Source organism: Pseudophryne corroboree, chromosome 6 (genome assembly GCF_028390025.1).
Source record: "Pseudophryne corroboree isolate aPseCor3 chromosome 6, aPseCor3.hap2, whole genome shotgun sequence".
Classification (NCBI taxonomy): Eukaryota; Metazoa; Chordata; class Amphibia; order Anura; family Myobatrachidae; genus Pseudophryne; species Pseudophryne corroboree.
Window position 1 is genome coordinate 423,014,798 of NC_086449.1, and position 10,906 is coordinate 423,025,703.

General features: G+C 42.6%; 2 pseudogenes; both read right to left on the bottom strand.

The window, feature by feature from the left end:
- Positions 1 to 758: 758 nt before the first annotated feature.
- Positions 759 to 878, bottom strand: LOC134939162 (5S ribosomal RNA; annotated as a pseudogene).
- A 91-nt stretch (positions 879 to 969) lies between these two features.
- LOC134939106 (5S ribosomal RNA) lies at positions 970 to 1,089 on the bottom strand (annotated as a pseudogene).
- Between the last annotated feature and the right edge of the window lie 9,817 nt (positions 1,090 to 10,906).

A 10,906-nucleotide genomic window follows, 5' to 3' on the forward strand; every position in this document is an offset into this window, starting at 1 on the left:
CTGTTTCTGACGTTGTTGGGCCCTTTCCATGTGTTCATTCAGTAGTGGCGCAATCTGTCTTATACGTCTGTATAACTGGGCCATAAACTGAACAACGTTAGGGTCCTCTGGCAGACTAGGCATTCCTGACAATACCTCTTAATGGAAGCATAGATGCCGGGCCACCAAAAGAACCTTGTTGGGTTTTTTTTTTGTTTTTTTTTCTATTTATTATTATTATAATTTTTTTTATTATTATTATTATTATTATTATTATTTTATTATTATTTATGTTCTCACTGCACATGGGTATTCTTACCTGAGGAAAAGGCTTGATGCCTTGAAACGTCCAGAACAAAACCAAAACAAAGAAGTATTGGAAAGTAGACTCTTTTTTGGGAGCACTCAAATTCAGAGGGTGGCAATGTGATTTATCAATACTGGTAAAATCATTTTTATTATGTTATTCATTCAAAAACTGTTTTTGGAGTATCTGCGTGAAAAGTTGTGAGCTTTGCGAAAATATGGAATGCATTACACGTAGTACGTGATATCCATATCACAATATATCAATTGCCGGAGATAAATGGCTTTGGTTACAGAGTTCATGAGCCAGTACACATTCAGACTCATGTGATATATGACCATCATTTGTTCAGCGAGTATCCATCATGGATTACAATCAATGCTGAGAATTAAATCATAGGTCATATGAAATTAGGTACCCAGTAGTATATATATATGTATATTGGTGAGTGATACTGTGTAGGGGAGTCAATTTCTTGCAGTACCTGGGTGTTCAGAGGTGGTCTCCCATCCTAGTACTAACCCGGCCTTTCACTGCTTAGCTTCCAAGGTCAAAAGAGATTGGGCATCTCCAGTGATGTATGACCGCAAATATTGTACTCTCCCTCTCGGATCACCAAATACGTGCAGTCACTTGGTATTGCCCAATATTTGGGGTATGGATGGTACTATAGGGGAGTCAATTTCTTGCAGTACCTGGGTGTTCAAAGGTGGTCACCCATCCTTTTACTAGCCCGGCCTTCCACTGCTTAGCTTCCAAGGTCGGAAGAGATTGGGCATTTCCAGTGAGGTATGACCGCAAATATTGTACTCACCCTCCTAAATCATCCAATTTTTAAATTGTGTTTGCCAGAAATAACAATTTATATATACATAAGGTACAATAAAGGATTAAGTATGATAATGTGTAGCCACCTGGCTTAATCACCTCATAACATATCAGCCACAAAAAAACAATATACTCATGAGTGAAGGCCTGTTGTGTGGGTAGAATTCCAAAACTCCACACAATGTCCACAATTAGGACTTGCCTTTCGCTCTTGAAAATACCCGAAGAGCACCAGAACGGTCGAACAACAATCAGTAAATCTGTAAGTGCAGAATAAAATTATGCTGCACAAAATTACATTTGCTAAGTCGTCAATTTCTGGTACACCCTAAAGCACTAACCCAGACAATAAATTGGAAGTACCTGATGTTTTGTAGTCTCTAATGAGTACCTGCATATATTATAAGAGAGCAGGCTCTAAATGGTACTTGTAGATAACTTGCACATATGTTGAATTGCTTGAGCCAATTAACTTCAAAATTCTGAGCATATGCTGAGATCCTCCATTGTTAAATTGCATCAAAATTGACACCTTCAGTGTTTCCTATAAAGTTATTGTCAGCTTGCTGTAAGTGTTTGTAGCCACATGCATTTGCTGAAATTAGCCAGTATTGAAATTACAAAGGAAAATGATATCCACTGGGAATGTTGTTTGTAGCAAATGAGGATAGTCCCAGTTTGTATACCTTGATCACTGAGGAAAACATCCTTATGGTATTTAAATATGGACAGTTTATCCTGTGTTGCTCTTTATCATTCACTTATGTGGCTGCTGTGGTACAAAGACAAGAAGGAAGAAAGAAAAGGAGAAGAATAGAGAAGAAAAAAACTTTTGGGCTGACAGGCTGATTGTTTGTATGTGTAGATCGCAATAAGGGAGTGCAGGGTATACGATACCAGCTCCGGTTGTTTTGGGATCCGCCCGCTGCCGTGCCCGTGCTCTAGAGGCTTCGGTGGCTACTGCGGCGTGTGGTCAAGGTTTCCCCATTCAAATGACGGAGCTTGCGGCTGTTGCCTGGTGACCGTCCTCGGGATTCCGGCTGGTGCGGTCACGTGTGCGCATCACGTGATCGCAACTTCCTCCTCAGGACGTGTGGTGTCAGCTGGGAGTTGCAGTTTTTAAAACAAGAATGCTGATGATTGATTAACCTGATGATTGTATAACACTGGGTCAAATTTATTTAGATCATTGAATCGCAGGTTAAGGATAATAAATGAATGATTCTGTAGCATAACACTTAAGAAAATGTGGATAATATATAAATCCATATGATAATTATTATGCAGGAGATGATATACTTCCATAATTGCTTGACTATTCATTGATAATTAGATTATTGAGCTAAATTGGTAAGTAGATTGAAATAAACTGTGTTTCATATATCTATAAATTGTACTCCATATGGTGGATTGGTTTAATTTCATATTATAATTGAGTATTGACTCTGGATTATGTAGATATAAGAGAAGGATATTTAATGGTGTGTTAAAGTAGATAAAAATGGTTAAGGATGAATTAATTAGGATGAATATAATAAAATTATGAGGACTCTGTGATTGACACAGAGAGAATTTTTTTAAAACATGTTCTTTATGAACACTTTGTGACAAATGAATAATATAAAGTGTGTGAGAATAATTGTAGTGATGGATGATGAATTATTGTGAAGAATAAATTATGGTGGACATAGTATTCATGATGGTGTTTATGGATTTAACATATGTTTTGCAATGAAGTGGTAATAAGAAATAATATATGTGGTATAAGTTAAACGGGAAGTGTGTGTAATGTGAATTTTTAGTGACTCCAGTGTTGTGAAGTAAATATGAGGGTAATTAACTATCTATAGAATAACATGATGAACCCAAAATTAACTGTAGTGGTAATAAGTGAAAAGTTGTGTATGTTATTTGAGCTTTATAGTGCATATCTTAGGTTAGTGAAATCAGATGTGCAGATAGTGTTTATGGATTAATACAATTGAAGTAAATTATATATATAGTGTACTATGATAAATATGATGCCGATTGCCAGGAATCATGGTAAACCTCAGTTCAGGAATACTCCATAATTTATATTCTCATTCATTCCTGCTGGATATATGGATCCAAGCTTAAAGATCCACTCACTTTCTTTTCTAAGCAGACTTTCGGTAAGATATATATAGCGTCCTGTCGGCGGCACTCCGGTATCACAAAGACACAACAGCAGGTTTTGCAGAAACAACGTTTCGAAGCTTTAATCGCTTCGTCCTCAGGTTATAACAATAACAAAAAACACATACCTTTTATCCCCTCCCAATGTGCGGTGAGCCCCGGCGTGGACCCGGCGTTCAGACGCCTACAGATGACGTCATCCTGCCGTCCCACCTGCCAGAAGCGTCACTCTGATAATCATGACAAACACAGCATATAAAACATACACTAACACTGACATTACATGAATAAAATTAAAAACAATTGTAGAACAGGCACAGATGCAGTGATTACATGCAAGAACTAAATTTCAAAGACAACGTGTAAGCATAAAATATGAAACACTATTCGCAAATATACAATATAGACTACTACCACAGATAATCATCTAATTCAGCTATAAGAAGCAATGTAGCCCCAAAGTCTCATTGAGACCCCTTGGTGCCAGTGTTTGAAGCTCATGAATCCACTTTGATTCTTTCTGCAGTAAACGCAGTGACCTATTCCCCCCTCTCACATCAGCCGGTACATGATCTATGATAATATACTTTAAGCAAGCAATACTATGTCGTGCCGAGGCAAAGTGCCGTGCCACCGGTTGATCGCTAGTTCCATTTACAATGGCCTTCCTAATAGCCAATTTATGTTTGGCCATACGTTCCCTGAGTGTGCAATCAGTTTTGCCGACATAGTGTAAGCCGCAAGGGCAGCTGATAAGGTAAATTATAAACTTGGTCGTACACGCAAGTCTAAAATTAATCGTGTATTTCTTACCACTGAAGGGGTGATTGAATGTACTCCCCGTCAAAAGTGATCTGCACGTAGTGCAATTCAAGCACCTAAAACAACTCTTGCGTAGGGACAGGAAAGTATTCTGTTCACTTTGTGTGGAAGCTAAACCAGTAACATCAGTTTTCACCACCCAATCACGTAGGTTTCTTCCTCTGGTATAGGTAGGCATGATCAAGGTCTCAGACAGGTTCAAATCACTGTCAGACTGAATCATAGGCCATAAAGATTTAGCGGCCTCGGCAATTGTTTGAGTGTGGGAGTGCTGCCGGAAAAAAATAAAATAATATATATATATATATATATATATATATATATATACATACATACATACACTTTTATATATATATATATATATATATATTGAAGAAAAGGTTTCCCCAGGGAGCTAGTGTAGTTCTTTGGTATGTAAAAGTTTTAAGTTATACAATAAAACATTCATTAAAAAAAGGCTTTTTTATTTTATAAAATACAGTAAAAGAAACTGTCTCACAATTTGTCCAAGATGACAATAAATGATGTTTCGTACAGACAATGGTTGTGTTGGTATTAATCCATTTTAGTCACACATCAACATGATGATTAATCTTCCTTGAAGAAATGACAAAATCGCTGTCTTAATCCAACGCGTTTCGTCTTACAGACTTCATCAGGTTTTTTTTGTTATAATCAGGGAATCACAATATGGACATGCAACTTAGCGTGTCTTCAAAAGGCAAATAAAAACACTTAAAAGTGATATCGGACCAGATTTCACCACATGGGATATCAATTAAATACTAGTTAGATGTAACCCATTCAGTGATTTTCCACTGAGCCAAACCCGGCAGACTGGGCATTCCTGACAATACCTCTTAATGGTAGTGATGTGCACCGGCAATTTTTCGGGTTTTGTGTTTTGGTTTTGGGTTCGGTTCCGCGGCCGTGTTTTGGGTTCGAACGCGTTTTGGCAAAACCTCACCGAAATTTTTTTGTCGGATTCGGGTGTGTTTTGGATTCGGGTGTTTTTTTTCAAAAAACCCTAAAAAGCAGCTTAAATCATAGAATTTGGGGGTCATTTTGATCCCATAGTATTATTAACCTCAATAACCATAATTTCCACTAATTTTCAGTCTATTCTGAACACCTCACACCTCACAATATTATTTTTAGTCCTAAAATTTGCACCGAGGTCGCTGGATGACTAAGCTAAGCGACCCAAGTGGCCGACACAAACACCTGGCCCATCTAGGAGTGGCACTGCAGTGTCACGCAGGATGGCCCTTCAAAAAAATACTCCCCAAACAGCACATGACGCAAAGAAAAAAAGAGGCGCAATGAGGTAGCTGTGTGACTAAGATAAGCGACCCAAGTGGCCGACACAAACACCTGGCCCATCTAGGAGTGGCACTGCAGTGTCACGCAGGATGGCCCTTCAAAAAAATACTTCCCAAACAGCACATGACGCAAAGAAAAAAAGAGGCGCAATGAGGTAGCTGTGTGACTAAGCTAAGCGACCCTAGTGGCCGACACAAACACCTGGCCCATCTAGGAGTGGCACTGCAGTGTCACGCAGGATGGCCCTTCAAAAAAATACTCCCCAAACAGCACATGACGCAAAGAAAAAAAGAGGCGCAATGAGGTAGCTGTGTGACTAAGCTAAGCGACCCTAGTGGCCGACACAAACACCTGGCCCATCTAGGAGTGGCACTGCAGTGTCACGCAGGATGGCCCTTCAAAAAAATACTCCCCAAACAGCTCATGACGCAAAGAAAAAAAGAGGCGCAATGAGGTAGCTGTGTGACTAAGCTAAGCGACCCTAGTGGCCGACACAAACACCTGGCCCATCTAGGAGTGGCACTGCAGTGTCACGCAGGATGGCCCTTCAAAAAAATACTCCCCAAACAGCACATGACGCAAAGAAAAATGAAAGAAAAAAGAGGTGCAAGATGGAATTGTCCTTGGGCCCTCCCACCCACCCTTATGTTGTATAAACAGGACATGCACACTTTAACGAACCCATCATTTCAGCGACAGGGTCTGCCACACGACTGTGACTGAAATGACTGGTTGGTTTGGGCCCCCACCAAAAAAGAAGCAATCAATCTCTCCTTGCACAAACTGGCTCTACGGAGGCAAGATGTCCACCTCATCATCATCGTCCGATTCATCACCCCTTTCACTGTGTACATCCCCCTCCTCACAGATTATTAATTCGTCCCCACTGGAATCCACCATCTCAGGTCCCCGTGTACTTTCTGGAGGCAATTGCTGCTGGTGAATGCCTCCACGGAGGAATTGATTATAATTTATTTTAATGAACATCATCTTCTCCACATTTTCTGGAAGTAACCTCGTACGCCGATTGCTGACAAGGTGAGCGGCGGCACTAAACACTCTTTCGGAGTACACACTGGAGGGAGGGCAACTTAGGTAGAATAAAGCCAGTTTCTGCAAGGGCCTCCAAATTGCCTCTTTTTCCTGCCAGTATACGTACGGACTGTCTGACGTGCCTACTTGGATGCGGTCACTCATATAATCCTCCACCATTCTTTCAATGGTGACAGAATCATATGCAGTGACAGCAGACGACATGTCAGTAATCGTTGGCAGGTCCTTCAGTCCGGACCAGATGTCAGCACTTACTCCAGACTGCCCTGCATCACCGCCAGCGGGTGGGCTCGGAATTCTTAGCCTTTTCCTCGCACCCCCAGTTGCGGGAGAATGTGAAGGAGGAGATGGTGACGGGTCACGTTCCGCTTGACTTGACAATTTTCTCACCAGCAGGTCTTTGAACCTCTGCAGACTTGTGTCTGCCGGAAAGAGAGATACAACGTAGGTTTTAAATCTAGGATCGAGCACGGTGGCCAAAATGTAGTGCTCTGATTTCAACAGATTGACCACCCGTGAATCCTGGTTAAGCGAATGAAGGGCTCCATCCACAAGTCCCACATGCCTAGCGGAATCGCTCTGTTTTAGCTCCTCCTTCAATGCCTCCAGCTTCTCCTGCAAAAGCCTGATGAGGGGAATGACCTGACTCAGGCTGGCAGTGTCTGAACTGACTTCACGTGTGGCAAGTTCAAAAGGTTGCAGAACCTTGCACAACGTTGAAATCATTCTCCACTGCGCTTGAGACAGGTGCATTCCACCTCCTTTGCCTATATCGTGGGCAGATGTATAGGCTTGAATGGCCTTTTGCTGCTCCTCCATCCTCTGAAGCATATAGAGGGTTGAATTCCACCTCGTTACCACCTCTTGCTTCAGATGATGGCAGGGCAGGTTCAGGTGTTTTTGGTGGTGCTCCAGTCTTCTGTACGCGGTGCCTGTACGCCGAAAGTGGCCCGCAATTCTTCTGGCCACCGACAGCATCTCTTGCACGCCCCTGTCGTTTTTTAAATAATTCTGCACCACCAAATTCAAGGTATGTGCAAAACATGGGACGTGCTGGAATTTGCCCAGATGTAATGCACGCACAATATTGCTGGCGTCCGATGCCACAAATCCCCAGGAGAGTCCAATTGGGGTAAGCCATTCTGCGATGATCTTCCTCAGTTGCCGTAAGAGGTTTTCAGCTGTGTGCGTATTCTGGAAAGCGGTGATACAAAGCGTAGCCTGCCTAGGAACGAGTTGGCGTTTGCGAGATGCTGCTACTGGTGCCGCCGCTGCTGTTCTTGCTGCGGGAGGCAATACATCTACCCAGTGGGCTGTCACAGTCATGTAGTCCTGAGTCTGCCCTGCTCCACTTGTCCACATGTCCGTGGTTAAGTGGACATTGGGTACAACTGCATTTTTTAGGACACTGGTGACTCTTTTTCTGACATCTGTGTACATTCTCGGTATCGCCTGCCTAGAGAAATGGAACCTAGATGGTATCTGGTACCGGGGACACAGTACCTCAATCAAGTCTATAGTTGGCTCTGAAGTAACGATGGATACCGGAACCACGTTTCTCACCGCCCAGGCTGCCAAGGCCTCAGTTATCCGCTTTGCAGAAGGATGACTGCTGTGATATTTCATCTTCCTCGCAAAGGACTATTGGACAGTCAATTGCTTACTGGAAGTAGTACAAGTGGTCTTCCGACTTCCCCTCTGGGATGACCATCGACTCCCAGCAGCAACAACAGCAGCGCCAGCAGCAGTAGGCGTTACACTCAAGGATGCATCGGAGGAATCCCAGGCAGGAGAGGACTCGTCAGACTTGCCAGTGACATGGCCTGCAGGACTATTGGCTTTCCTGGGTAAGGAGGAAATTGACACTGAGGGAGTTGGTGGTGTGGTTTGCGTGAGCTTGGTTACAAGAGGAAGGGATTTACTGGTCAGTGGACTGCTTCCGCTGTCGCCCAAAGTTTTTGAACTTGTCACTGACTTGTGATGAATGCGCTGCAGGTGACGTATAAGGGAGGATGTTCCGAGGTGGTTAACGTCCTTACCCCTACTTATTACAGCTTGACAAAGGCAACACACGGCTTGACACCTGTTGTCCGCATTTGTGTTGAAATAATTCCACACCGAAGAGCTGATTTTTTTTGTATTTTGACCAGGCATGTCAATGGCCATATTCCTCCCACGGACAACAGGTGTCTCCCCGGGTGCCTGACTTAAACAAACTACCTCACCATCAGAATCCTCCTTGTCAATTTCCTCCCCAGCGCCAGCAACACCCATATCCTCATCCTGGTGTACTTCAACACTGACATCTTCAATTTGACTATCAGGAACTGGACTGCGGGTGCTCCTTCCAGCACTTGCAGGTGGCGTGCAAATGGTGGAAGGCGCAAGCTCTTCCCGTCCAGTGTTGGGAAGGTCAGGCATCGCAACCGACACAATTGGACTCTCCTTGGGGATTTGTGATTTCGAAGAATGCACAGTTCTTTGCTGTGCTTTTGCCAGCTTAAGTCTTTTCATTTTTCTAGCGAGAGGCTGAGTGCTTCCATCCTCATGTGAAGCTGAACCACTAGCCATGAACATAGGCCAGGGCCTCAGCCGTTCCTTGCCACTCCGTGTCGTAAATGGCATATTGGCAAGTTTACGCTTCTCCTCAGACGCTTTTAATTTTGATTTTTGGGTCATTTTTTTTACTGATCTTTTGTGTTTTGGATTTTACATGCTCTGTACTATGACATTGGGCATCGGCCTTGGCAGACGACGTTGATGGCATTTCATCGTCTCGGCCATGACTAGTGGCAGCAGCTTCAGCACGAGGTGGAAGTGGATCTTGATATTTCCCTATTTTTTTTAACATCCACATTTTTGTTCTCCATATTTTAATGCGCACAACTAAAAGACACCACAGGTATACAATGTAGATGGATGGATATACTACTAGTATACTTTATGTATGACGACGAGTGACGACACAGAGGTAGGTACAGCAGTGGCCTACCGTACTGCTATATACAGTATAATGGACCTGGTGGACACTGTCAGCAGACTGCGTTTATAGTATAAAGAAAAAAAGACACCACAGGTATACAATGTAGATGGATGGATATACTACTAGTATACTTTATGTATGACGACGAGTGACGACACAGAGGTAGGTACAGCAGTGGCCTACTGTACTGCTATACACAGTATAATGGACCTGGTGGACACTGTCAGCAGACTGCGTTTATAGTATAAAGAAAAAAAGACACCACAGGTATACAATGTAGATGGTTGGATATACTACTAGTATTCTTTATGTATGACGACAAGTGACGACACAGAGGTAGGTACAGCAGTGGCCTACCGTACTGCTATATACAGTATAATGGACCTGGTGGACACTGTCAGCAGACTGCGTTTATAGTATAAAAAAAAAAGACACCACAGGTATACAATGTAGATGGATGGATATACTACTAGTATACTTTATGTATGACGACGAGTGACGACACAGAGGTAGGTACAGCAGTGGCCTACCGTACTGCTATATACAGTATAATGGACCTGGTGTACACTGTCAGCAGACTGCGTTTATAGTACACCACAGGTATACAATGTAGATGGATGGATATACTACTAGTATACTTTATGTATGACGACGAGTGACGACACAGAGGTAGGTACAGCAGTGGCCTACTGTACTGCTATATACAGTATAATGGACCTGGTGGACACTGTCAGCAGACTGCGTTTATAGTATAAAGAAAAAAAGACACCACAGGTATACAATGTAGATGGATGGATATACTACTAGTATACTTTATGTATGACGACGAGTGACGACACAGAGGTAGGTACAGCAGTGGCCTACCGTACTGCTATATACAGTATAATGGACCTGGTGGACACTGTCAGCAGACTGCGTTTATAGTATAAAGAAAAAAGACACCACAGGTATACAATGTACATGGATGGATATACTACTAGTATACTTTATGTATGACGACGAGTGACGACACAGAGGTAGGTACAGCAGTGGCCTACCGTACTGCTATATACAGTATAATGGACCTGGTGGACACTGTCAGCAGACTGCGTTTATAGTATAAAAAAAAAAGACACCACAGGTATACAATGTAGATGGATGGATATACTACTAGTATACTTTATGTATGACGACGAGTGACGACACAGAGGTAGGTACAGCAGTGGCCTACCGTACTGCTATATACAGTATAATGGTCCTGGTGGACACTGTCAGCAGACTGCGTTTATAGTATAAAGAAAAAAAGACACCACAGGTATACAATGTAGATGGATGGATATACTACTAGTATACTTTATGTATGACGACGAGTGACGACACAGAGGTAGGTACAGCAGTGGCCTACCGTACTGCTATATACAGTATAATGGACCTGGTGGACACTGTCAGCAGACTGCGTTTATAGTATAAAGAAA